This window comes from Orycteropus afer, unplaced genomic scaffold (assembly GCF_000298275.1).
Source record: "Orycteropus afer afer isolate SDZICR_OR568_19922 unplaced genomic scaffold, OryAfe1.0 scaffold00007, whole genome shotgun sequence".
Taxonomy (NCBI): Eukaryota; Metazoa; Chordata; class Mammalia; order Tubulidentata; family Orycteropodidae; genus Orycteropus; species Orycteropus afer.
In genome coordinates this window covers 26,442,201-26,455,847 of record NW_006921594.1, presented here as the reverse complement: position 1 = coordinate 26,455,847, position 13,647 = coordinate 26,442,201, and the positions used below count along the sequence as shown (strand labels likewise).

The 13,647-nt window shown below is 35.8% G+C and overlaps 1 protein-coding gene across 1 annotated transcript in view; it reads left to right on the top strand.

Moving 5' to 3' along the window:
• SEMA3E (semaphorin 3E) overlaps positions 1 to 13,647 on the top strand; it is a 370,394-nt gene that overhangs the window by 128,181 nt on the left and 228,566 nt on the right. The gene's annotated exons all lie outside the window — the stretch shown is intronic.

Below are 13,647 nucleotides of genomic sequence, written 5' to 3'. Positions count from 1 at the left end.
CCAGTGTAGAGTTTTATTCTGTTAAGGCTCCCATTTCTGAACACTCGTGGCACTGAATGGGGTGTACAATGTACAACAAAATTGCATAATTAGATATTCATATCAATAACAAGAAGTAATACCTAAGTTGTTGGATTTTGCAAGCTCAGCGGATTCTGGGTTTCTTATTAATGTATTTATACTAGTTAAAATTTTGCTAGTTAAAATTTTGTTAGTTGGTAGCATTTATTAGCTGGAACCAAAGGTTTATTTGGGAATAATTTTATCCAGTAACCTAATGTTGCCTATAAATTAGAAGAAAAACATGTAATATTCTACTTTATCAGTAACCATCTCTTGTATAAATCAAAGAAATGATTAAATCGTAATTTTACAAACACATAACAAATCCAAGGGGCTATAAAGCAGAGTGATGAAGGATCTCGCTCAGTGAGATACAAATGTTGTGTAACTTCAGGATGAGAACTCTGATTTAGCAATTAAGAAAGCCACTTTCAAGGCTGAGATTCAGAGACACTTGTCTTGAAATCTCAGATCTACCTATTCGTAGGGAGTATGTCCTTAGGAGAACTACTTCCAGCCTGTATTTTCCTATGAAGAAAATAATTAGTACCTATCCTATTGAGTTTCTGTGATGATTAAATAAGACAATGAATGTAAAGACAAAGTGTGGCACATTGGCACTTAAGACCTGACACTTATTAACTGAGATTTCTAAACACAATACAGCAGAAAGCTTTCTCTTTCATAAGTAGAGCTCTCCCACACATGTATTCCCACCCCAGGTAGGGCTCTGTAGTATCTTACAAATCATGCTACTAAATAGTCATAACTTGGAGCTGAGAGCTGATTATTATTTATATGTGTACTTGCCCAAATGAAGAACTAACACCACTTATAATTAATATTATTATTTGATATAATACACATTGGATTGGTTCAAGCACTATATTACCCAATTATCTATAATTATGGTTTTAAATAAATGGTGAAGTAAGAAAGGAAATAGTATAAAGAATTAATAGTTGCCACTTAAACATATTTTAACCAGCATGTCATTAATGGTCCATAAAGCATTAGTATTTTCTACCAGACAATTATGCAAGTGTCTGTTTTCAAGATGTCTTGCAAAGTCTTAGGAAGTAATTTATTACTTTATATATTTTGTTATTAATACCTTCATTCTGATAGGAATCTGAAGCAGCCCTGGTACACAGTGGTTAAGCACATGAACCCCCCTTCTGCTCCTCTGGAGAAAGATGTGGCAGTCTGTTTCCGTAAAGATTACAGCCTTGAAAAACCTGTGGGACAGTTCAATTTTGTCTTCTAGGGTTGCTGTGAGTCAGAATCAACTTGATGGCAATGGAATAGGAGTCTACTGTATGGAAACGAGAAAACAGCAATTTAAAGATTATGAAGAAGGGAAAGTTTAAATGAAACATGTAATGAATAAAGAATATGAACCTAACTGTAGTTTAAATGTTAAGGTAAATTGTTCAAGTGTGAAACTAGGGTGGTATAAGCCCCATATTGGTACTGAGTTTCAGCTCGTGTTTCCTTTTTTCCCTGAATCTTAGCAAGATGAGAGTGTGTTCTCAATTCTAAAGTCAACATTGTTTAGTGCCTCATTTTATAGGCATGCAGGACAAGTCCAGGGAAATAGAATTATTCATCCCTTTCTTTTTAGGAAAAGAGCCATATTTAACCAATTTTCCTCCCTCTTTCCATGTATGTCATCTTCTTCTGCCAGGAGAGGTTCAACTTTACTGTTTTACTTAAAACAGAACTGTCTTAGCTTGTTGGTTTCCTACAAGAATTTTTACGTACGTATATCACCTTAAATTTCTAAAGTCATTAAATCACAATCTCTCCATTACAAAGGAACTTTTTAAGAGGATGAAATAAGTTGGAACTTTACCATATTGAGTAACCAAAAACACAAACGAGTTTATATGCGTCTGAACACATATGCAGGTTCTCTGGAATCATAAAAGAGGTATTTTAGTTCTTGTAACTCCTAACAGACTTGGCTTTTTGCCTTGCCTATGAAACAAAGAGAAATGCTTTCTGTTTTATGTTGTTGTTGTCTTTGGAGTAGCACACTCAGTATCTGTGGAAATTAACTGCCTTGACTAAGATGGAAGTTTGTGATTTTTTTTTCTTTTTTGATGATTTGTCCAAATCACTAACCTCTGTTTGTGTTTTCCTAAAACTAAAAGTCAGTGCATCCAAATGTTTTATAAGTGCAAAACTATCAGTAACAGCAACCATTGATTAAGAAGGGAATCTGGGGACGCTATGTTTAAGTAATTGGACGCAAACTGAAAGGTCAGCAGTTTGGATACACCAGCCTCTTGACGAGAGAAAGATGTGGCAATCTGCTTCGGTGACGGTTACATTAAAAAAACAACTCACTGCTGTCAAGTCATTTTCCGACTCATAGCGACCCCTCCTTCCGTTTCTGAAATGGTATCTGTATGGAAGGAATTGCCCAATCTTCCTTCCAAGAAGTGGCTGGTGGGTTTGAACCACCAGCCTTCTGGTTAGCGGTCAAGTGCCATAGGCACTACACTACTTAACTGCTAAACCTCTACATAACATAGTTGTTTTCCTGCTTCCTAATTTTCAATATTACAGATTTTTATTGATATCCTACTACAAAATATGATGTTTATCTGTCTTTAATTCTGTTCCACCAACCTTCATCAGCCACATGCACACATCATATTCCCCTTTTCCCAATATATTTAAATTTTAATTTGTTAGATTAATATTTGGTACTTACATTATTATAATATTATTATAATAACTTATTAGTGATTCAAATGAACAAATTTGTCCTGGAAGAAGTGCCACTAGAATGCTCCTTGGAAGCAAGAATGGCCAGACTTTGTCTCACATATTTTGGTCATGTTGATGGAAGGGACCATTCTCTAGAGAAAGATATGCGTATGGTAAAGTGGAGGGTCATAGAAAAAGGGGAAGACCCTTAACAAGATGGATTGACACATTGGCTGCTATGATGAGCTCAAATATAGCAGGGATTGTGAGGGTTAGACTAGAAATGTATAGAGTTAAAGTGATTGCCTCTAGGACAGGGTATCTAAACCTTGGCACTATTGACATTTTGAACCAGATTATTCTTTGTGATGGTTAGTTCTCTTGTGCATTGTAGGATGTTTAGAAGAAACCCTGGCTTCTGTTCAGTGGATGCTAGCAGTACCTAACTCCTCTTCCCTCAGTTGTGATATCCAAAAATTTGTCCAAACCAAAAAACCAAACTCATTGCTGTTGAGTCAGATCTAACTCATAGCGACCCCTTTGTGGGTTTCTGAGGTGGTATCACTATGGAAGTAGGTTGCCAAACCTTCCTTCCAAGGAATGGTTGGTGGTTTTGAACCACCAGCCCTCTGGTTAGCAGTCAAATGCCTCAGACACTACACTACCAGAGCTCCTAAACTCCAGACACTACAAAATGGCCCCAGAGAGAAGGAAATAAAATTTCTACCAGTTGAGAACTACTGCTCTAGGGATGGGAAGAGTGGAGTGGAAGAGAGCTGAGTGTGGGGAACAGCCACCTCTTCATATTAAATATTGAAAAATTTTTGACTGAACTGTGATCGTGCATAACTCTGAATAAAATAAGGATGAAATAGTGGATATTTTTATGGGAAATCTATGGTAAAATTAGCCACAAAAATTATTCTTCTAACATATTGCCAAGGAGGTCACTGTCACTAGGGATGTTATTAACAATATTGCTAATATTATTACTGCTTAGAATCTCTGGTAGCGTAGTGCCTAAGGCGTTTGACTGCTAACCAGACGCTGGTAGTTCATATCCACCAGCCACTCCTCGGAAGGAAAGTTGGGCAATCTGCTTTCTTAGGGATACCACCTCAGAAACCCAAGGAGGGGTGGCTATGAGTCGAGTCCAACTCGATGGCACTTAACAACAACAACAACATTATTGCTTGTATGATTTTGTTGTTCTTTCGTTTGGACATTCATATTAATTAGATAATAATCCTCCAGGGTTTGTGGTGGATCTAGCTTTTCTTAAGTATCTCAATATACCTGGTTATTAGAAAGGAGCTCTAGTGGTGCTGTTGGTAAAGCACTGGGCTACTATCCAAAAGGTTGGCAGTTCGAACCCACCAACCACTCCATTGACTAAAGATGAGGCAGTCTATTTCTGTAAAGATTTCCAACTTTGCAAACTCTATGGAGCAGTTTAACTCTGTCCTAAATGGTCGCTGTGAGTCTGAATTGACTCAATGGCAGTGAGTTTTTGTTTATTTGTTTTAGTTATTAAAAAATCCCACTAGCTGTGCTTATAGGCAAGACTTGTATGGTCATTCTTTACTTGTTTTGCTTTGGATTTGAACCCACAATTTCATCATATTTTTCAAGTGATTCCAAGGAAAATGTGCAATATACATGGAACACTAACCTAATCATTTCTCAAGCACTTTTATATTAAACATGAAATATATAGACAATTACACTAATAAGTGTTCTCCTTTATTCAAAACTCTAAGATGATACTGGTCTTAAGATATTTGGTCTTAATTGATCTAAGATGGTCCCCTCGAAAGCTAAAATCATTGAATATCATGGCTATTTCCTTGCATGTTTACCTTATAAACAGAACTTCAGTTTAAAATTTTTGTTTACTCAATTCGTTTCTTTTTTTTTTTTTAAATGAAATCTTCTTTGCAGAAAGTGATCAAAGCTTTATTTAGATTTTTAGCAAATAATTAATCTTAGTTTCACTACATACATTCATCAACATACAAAAGAACAATGGAGTAGGAACTTTGAAAGAATTACCCCATTTATCAAGCTGACATTTTGGCTGCTTCACAAAAAAAGCAGAGATTCCATCATTGGTGTAGAGAGAGGCAAATTCAAATCCAATCATTGTGCCACTTGGGGATGTTTGATTAATGAGACCATGCTTGCTTGTATTAATCTTTCCACATTTTTCATTCTCACTCTTGACACATAACCATTCTCTTTGGAAAACACCTTTATTTTCTTTATGCTTAATGCAGATTTAATCATTTAGGTTTGGAATTTTTCCTTTGGATTGTTGTTCACAAATCTTTTATAGGACTTTGATTTTAAAGCTAAGTACATTTATTAGTTGTGAAGATTATCAGATTATGAAGATTTTCACATTTTGTCTAGCTTACTGTTTAAAAAAAATCTGACAGATAAAATAAAACATTTACCTAATTAATTGAGACCTTTTACCTTATGTTTTTCATGCTCTACTTTTTAGAATATGAGAAGATATAAAAACACAGTGTTAGATTGTAACATCAGAGCAATAAGGGCCTTGGTTATAATTCTCCAGGTCAATGACAGGTTCAATAACGTCCTCTTTGAAGCAGCGTGAATAGAATATAAATTGCCACTAAGAACTCTACTGTTGCTCTGATTACTTAAAGCAAAACATATTTGATAAATGAATAGTGCAAATGTTTGCCATGTCCATTTAATGAATTAATTAAGCATTACTTAAGAAGGGGAAAAAAGGGGGGGGATTGTCACTGGGTGGCATAAATCCTTAAACACCGTGGCTGTTAACCATAAGTCTGGCTGTTCTAGTCTACCCGAGGAAGCCTCAAAAGAAGACTCACAAATCATGTTTTCACCACAAAAATATAAGTAAATAAATAAGACTGACAATCTACTTCAGCAAAATCTCCTATTAAAAACCCTGTGGAATTAATTCTACTCTGACACACACAAGCTTACCATGGGATGGAATCCACTCAGTAGCAGCAGGTGGTTTTTTTTTTTTTTTTTTTTTTTTAATTGTAGCTTTATTTTTGCTGGTCTCTTTGGCCATCTTTAATTTTTTTTTTTTTTTTTTCATATTTTATGTCAACACCACAAGTTTAGGCAGGAAGCCTGATGGATCCCAAAATACTGCCTATCCTTAGGTAACAGGGAAAAGATGAAGCCAAAGAACCCATTGAACCCACTGCACTTCAAAGACTTATGAAATCCTCTGATGAGATTGAGGCAGGAGTGCTTATCTGAAAATAGGAGGAAGGTTATAAATTCCAGAAGTTTTGTAGTCAAAGCCAGGGAAAGGCTAAATTCGCATTTAGTGGATTCAACAATTGGAGAGGTTCAAGGACAAAATATAATTTCATCTCCACCTAATAAGCTTTGTTCTCAGGGTTTCCGAGACCAGCTGGAGCCTGTTGATCAGAACAGAGCTTCACTCCCATGTGAGAATGACCCATTATTGACCCTATAATAAAAACTAAACCCTAGTTTAAGAATACAAAACTGGTCAAGAGCTGGGTCCTGATTCCCTTTTCCTGACTTCTTTCTTACCTGAACCCTGCCCCTTTCAAGGCCAAATACTTAACAACTCTAACCTAGAGATCAGCAAATGTTTTCTGTAAGGCCAACTGATAGTTTAGACTTTGTGTTCCGTGTGGTCTCTGTCACAACTGCTCAAATCTGCATTGTTACAGGGAAGCAGCAGTACATCACACTAATGAGTGGATGCAGTTGTGGTCCAATACAACTTTATTTACAAAATCAGGTAGCAGGCCCGATTTAGTCCATGGCTATAGTCGTTTACTGACCCCTTCTCTGAACCAATGATTTATAGACTGGGAGTTCTGTTAAAGCACTCATGTAAAATTCAGTTTCTATCACTTCACTTCATTGTAAATCTGTTGAGAGATTTGTGAATATCCTAATGATAACAATAATAACAAATATCTACTGTGTAGGCAATAAACAAATATAATCTTTAACCTTCATAATAATCTTTTCAGCTAGGTTTATTCTCTCTACTTTATAGATGAGAAAATTAAGGCTCAGAGACTTAAGTAAGTTATTACAGAGGAAATATTCGGCAAAATTGTCAGACTTTTCTGTGTTTTAATCTCATCTTTGGCACTTCTCAGATTTGTGAAGTTACTATACCTCTCTGTGCCTTTGTCTCCCCATTTGTACGATGGAAATATTGAAGATACCAATCTCATAAATTGTTGTAAGGAGTGAAAAGTTAGCAATACGTGCAAAACCCTTAATCTGAGCAGCAAAGAGTAAGCTCCTAATAGGTGTTAACCATTATTGTTATTATTATCATCATCATCATCGTGAAGATCATGCACAGAGCAAAGCAGAGAGCCGGGATTTCTCCTCCAACCGCTGTTATGCTAGTGCCAGTGGTCTCATACAGAGCTGGACTGTCTTCTCCTGGGCCAGGCTGGGGACTTAGAATCAGAGATTAGAACGAAGTACCTACAACTGTGACTTGTCTGCATCGTTCCTTACTTGCATCACAAGCTGTCAGGAGGGTTAGTCAGTGTCCCTTACTCTTGCGTGGGTAGCTGAGCTCACTTTATCTAGTTCTGCTCCAAAGATATGATGCATTGAAACCTCTAGTAGGGAAAGATTGCTACAATATTAATACTAAAGTTTTTCTTTGCCAGCACCAACCCCTGCCACCTTCCCAATCATGGAGAGACCTTGAGAATGAGATTAGAAGAAACAGCACTCACTGCAGTATTTGAAGAATATAAGACTAAATGAAACTTTCCCTCTGCCAGAGCTAGAAAAAGAACTAGAAACATTCTGAGAATGGATAAAGAGAAGAAACTGAGAGTCAAGAAGCCCTTCCAGGCAATAATGGACATAAGTAAAGAGGGTGAACTCCTCTTTAGGACGAGGACCTGAAGCACAACTCAGAAGGCAGTCAGGAAGGAAACTTCCCCACAGGTAGAATCTCGTCCATTAGACCATGCATCTTAGTCCCAATAATTCTCCTCCTGATGCTGTTCTTGCTCCTACTTCTCCCTCTCAACTCTTCTTTTACTCAAATCTCAGTTAAGCAGAGTAATAAAAGCAAAGGAAATTTCAGATAGAGTTGTTAGGTGCTATTCAGTCAATTTTCACCTCATATAGCCCCATAGGGTTTTCTTGGCTATAATTACCAAGTCTTTCTCCTGAGGAGTCATTGGGTGTGTTTGAACCACTAACCTTCTGATTAGCAGATGCACTCTTAACCACTGCACCACCAGAGGTCCATTTTCAGAGTCAACTTCCCCTATTCAAAGGGTGTAATGGCCATGGTTGAGGTCTTTGGGGCATTTAATCCTGTTTGTCTCTCTTTTCCTGCCTCAAACAAGACCTTGTATTTTTGTTTCCATATGTGACTCAGACATAAATTGAGATGAGAATGCAGATGGTCCCCTTTAGATTGTAAGTTCTGGGACTGTATTTGATGCCCTAAGGAAAATATGTATAGTTAGCTAGAAAGGTGGTGGAGGAGGAGTTGGATGGGGGAAAGAAACAAAAGCAAAGGGTTACAGAATGAGTTATTGAGATGGTTAAGATACTTCTGTTTAGAAGACAGAAGAATTCTAAAGATTTGTAAGGAATAAATGGAAAACTGTATAGTAATTAATCCATTTGTGTTCAGGAGGTAGTGATGAACTCCATCAAAGTTACAGGGAGAAGTTTCATTAGAGTACCTTACGTTACAGACGACAGATTACTTTATTAACAAGTGAACACAAATGAACAAAACAACACTGTAGTCTCACTTTTATTGTTTTTTTTTTTAAAAAAAAAAACAAGAACTAGTTTATACCTTAAAACTAAAAAAGAATTAAAAATTATCTAAAATCATGTGTCCCACTTTTTGTTTATGTATTTTATTTTTTAACTAAGATTACCTATAGAGGAAGTAAATCAGAAAAAATAAGCGTAGATCAATCACAAAAGGACAAATATTGTATTGGTCAGTTATTGTAATAGTCAAGGAAACGCTTATCTGTGGAAGGTCATTTTCTTTGTTGGTTACCAGGGGTGGGAGGGAAGGGGAGAGAATACTGTTAGATAGATAGAGATAAGTTTTGATTTGGGTGAAGAAAAAGGCAATGTACCAAATGTGAGTGATCAATATAGTGGCATTGAGGAAGAGAAAGACATAGAGAGGTACGTGGGAAGTACAGACAACAAAGATGAACCCTTTTGCACATATAGTACGGCATGGTCAGTGAAGGCAAACACGGGTATATGGGTGGATAGATGGGGGGACAGGATGAAATATTAGGTATCTATATAAAGTGGAGAGTGCACCCAAGAACATGTATAGGGTTGGCAGACAGTGGTCCAATAACTTTATGTGCATGATCTGAATTCCCAGGTGTATAATGGGGCTGACAAGGGGCAAGGTTTTAGTCACTGCTTGGCCACAGCAAGCTACCCAGAGGGACCGAGTAGTTGAACCTGTGGGCTCAGGACCATAGTCCCAGAGGACATCAAGCTCAATTGGCATAACATACTACACAAATCATTGTTCCACTTCCTACTGTGGCAAGTAGCAACTGGGATCTTAAAAGCTTGCAATCTGCCATCTAGATGCAACGATGGGTCTCTCCTCATCCAGGGACAAGAAGAATGAAGAAAACCAAAAATTCATGGAAACAATCAGTCCTAGTGACTGGTACACCATCAGATCTGCAGCCTATACGACTATGAGACCAGAAGAAATAGACGGTGCTCAGCTACAGCTGTCAACCACTTGGAAGAGGATCTTTGTAGGAGATCCTGGATAGACAGGGGGAACAATGTGGAACAAAACTCAAAATCATTTGAGAAAAAAAAAAAAAATGCAGGGAACAGGTTTGCTGGCCCGAGGGAGCCTGGTGGAACCACTGAGACAATGGCCCCTAGGTGCCCTTCAGGTCTGGAATTGAACACACACCCGTGGCTTCCAGCCAAGCAGTAGACAGTCATACTAGTTGAGCATTTACCTGAGGTAGATACACTCCTTGGAGAGAACAAGCAAGAGAGAAAGAAGGACTGCTCAGGCACAGGGAAACAGCTCAGGGGGTATGAGTACATGGAGGGATGGACACAGGGAAGTGGTACCTATTGGGAGGAAGTGGGAGAGGAGATGTTGCATTGTGCTAAATTGTGGTCAATGTCATGAGGCAAAGTGTATGTGATCTGCTATATGGAAAGTGTATTTGCTCTGTAAATTTTCACCCAAATCACAATAAAAGTAAAAATAAAAAATAAGCGTAGAGGAGAAACTAGATCCCAGCTTTCAGGATTCCTGGTTTGATTATGTTTCTATTACAATATATTTGTCTTTTTTATTTTTTTTCATAAGGAAAGGGTTACATCTCACTTCATCTTTAATGCAGTCCATTCATTCATTCATTCATCCTCTCAACAACTATTTATTAAATTTCTATTGCAAGACAATCATTCTACTAATGACTTCTCTCTAAAAGTAGAACAAGACAGTTCTACTTAGTCTTTGCCCTCAAGAAGTTTATGCTCCAGTTGTAGAAAGAGACATTAAATCATTCTGAGAATACTCACTTCTGAATAGGAACAGTTGAATGCAGTCTTGTATCTGTTGATCTTAGTTAAATCTTATTCTCCAGATTGTATGAATACCCTTTATCTCTGTTTTAGGTTCTCAAATTCCAAGAAAATAATAAATGAATATTATAAGAAAAATAAAGATGTGATGAAATTAATGAACCTTAAATTCTAAAGAGATTGAGGATTTATTTTTTTTGTCTTAAATTTTGCCTTGATATATCTCCTTCAGATTCCTTAATTGGTATACTCTTTTATCCAGAAGAAATAACAGTTATGATGCATGCTAATTTTAAAAAGTCACGTTTATCACATGTTGGTTTCAGAGCCAAAAGCCAAATGTCCCATCGCCTGAGGATCCCCATATGGAACAGTGGAATACAAATATTTATATTGAAATTATTTTTCTAGGTGCCAATCTTATGCCTTGAAGGTGATTTGCATTAATCAAAGAGAGCACATACAAATCTTTACTCAATAAATTGTGTAATGAAAAAAATGAAGTGAAACATTTTTTTACGTAAAATATTTTGATATTTTAAAAATTCTATTCTTTTATACTTAGTAACTGTTTTAAATTAGAAAATCAATTTTAAATAATTTTAGTAAATAAAATATCATGCAAACATGAAAGAAAAATTGATACTTAAAGATGTCTATATTAAGGTTTTTCTAATCAAGATGCACATACAGAATAAAATTATTCATTAAAAAAAAGATTTGAGAAGTTTCCTAGACTATTTGCTTCTTTTCTTACAAAATAGAAATAAATATTTATACTTGAACAGACAAAATTTTAACCTTAACTACTTAATTATAGGAGTTATAATATTCAGCAGATATTACTTTGAGCCAATTTTATTTTAAAAATATGTATTATTGATAGTGTATGCCAAGATAAAGATTTTTACATAATTGCAATACTATACTTGTTTTCTTAAGAAAAGCTTTAGTAATTTCAGGGGAAAACTTATGTGTGTATATGTAGCTATATGAATATTTGTGTTTTGGTGTGTAATGTATACATATTGTTTGTTTTTTCACAAACATCTAAGATTCATACTATACTAACAGCCTAGAACTTTGAATATTTTTAAAGACTATATCTTGGAAATCATTCTATGGCTTTACATATTCTTTATCTTGCTTCTGAATGGCTATACAGTGTCCCATGGTACATTATTCCATGATTTGTTTAGCAAGTACCTTATTGAAAAATATATTATCCTCTTTAGAGATCAGGGAAAGAAATAACAACTAGAGTAATTCATGTGTTGCTGAGTGCACTATTTCAGTGAACCAGTAAAATTTAATGACGCACAAAAATTATGTTATGTCCCTACATGATGTCATAAAAACAAAAGTATTGAAGTAATGAAACTAAGGTACAGAAGGATTACAAGGAGGCAGATTTGAGTGTCATTAAACACTCTCCCAAAGTTACCACAGTGCAGCTACATAATGTCAGATAACTTCTAAATTTAAAAATTTACTTAGATTCTAGACGGTTCAGTTTTGAATCATACAACTACCATATGACCCATCCTCCATCTTTTCAAAGAATATTAATAGTGGTACATTGTAGTTATACAAGGGTTTTTTTCAGTTTTTAAACTTTTTTTTTTTTTTTTTTTTTACATATTATTGAAATCCCCGTAAAAACCTATGAGTTGGGTAAAGATTCCTGATGTTACAGAAGAGAAATTGGGGCTCACAAGTTAAATGATGTGCCTAAGGCCACACAGATAAAAAATCTTAGGGCTAGGACTAGATACCAAAGTTGACAAAGAAAACAGCAGTTCTGATTGTAACACACCTCTCTACTAGTAATATATTGTTACTTTAATCTATAGGCATATTGGATAATTTCCTCCACGTTTATATCATGGTCACTTTCAACATAATGTTTTTTTGAAAACTGGGAAAAAACACAGAAGAGATTAGTATAAAATGATATTTTGACTGATTTCTTTGAAAAACAATAATGCTCATTTAGCTTTTGAATAATGCTCATTTAGTTGCAGAATTAAATAGCAGTATTTTTGTGGAAGCTCTAACCAAAAACAAATATCATTTTTCTGGGTACAAGAATTAGTAAATATTACAACACTTATATCTAAAGCAATTCATAAGTAAAAATATTTAATAAAGCATTTCTTAGATCAACACGAACATTTTAACTTGCATTGATGAAAATATAAGCTTAATAGGTGTGTATTTTTCTTGTTCAACCCTTGGGGAGAGTTGAAAGGAAAAAAGTGAGGTGGAGACAACTCCTATGCCTATTTAGAGACATGGAAAATCAATATCATAAATTTAAAGTAACTTAATTAACTATTATCTATTTTACCACGAAAGAAAGAAAGAAAAAAAAAAAAAAGAATGTGAATGCAGTGCTACAGTGAAATATAGGACAGTACTCTGTAGAATGAAACAATGCTCCTTGACTTCTTTTCATCTCCTGTTTGAGGTTTTATCCATTTACTCTTGTCAAAGCCATAAATAGCATATTTCTATTGTGTTTTTTTCTTGACACCAGTCCATGATCCTACATATTTTATGATATCTGTAAACATTTCTTGCCAAATGGAAATTTGAAATCTTCAAACAAATATTGGGGAGTGTCACAGGTTGGGTTCCCAAGAAACAGACAGTAAGAAAGAAGTTAGCACATAGAAAGTTTATTAGAGAGCGTTCTTCAGAAGGACCTCAGTGGAAGGGATGAGAAGAAAAGAAGATTGGACAGTGGGGAAAGGTTAGAATTGGAATTCAGTCTCAACCATGGCCTCAGACAGTTATAGGGGAATCTCTGAAGCTGGGATAATCCTTCCAAGTTGCCTCCACTATGGGCTTTTTACCACTGACATAGATCAGGCATTGACCAGCTATGGGCTTCCCATGAAGGAGCTTCACCTTAATCCAGGTGTCTTTCCTTAGCTAACGCATTCCCTGAATGGGTTGACAGCTTTACACTGTTACACACATTTTAAATAGCTGTGAGAATAATTTTTTTTATTTCTAAAGGAGAATGTATACTGCACACCACAGTTCCCATCATCAGGATGGAAACAAAGAGGGAAGGAATGAGCCTAGAAGTTAACCTCGTTAAGGTATGCTGCTGAACTTGGTAATGGGGAAAGCAGGCATGAGAAAGAGACATTTTTCACAGAGCACTGAAACTCAGAGTTTATCCGCTCCAAAATGTGATGTGTATGTGTGTGTGTGTGTGTGTATATATATATATATATATATATATATATATATATA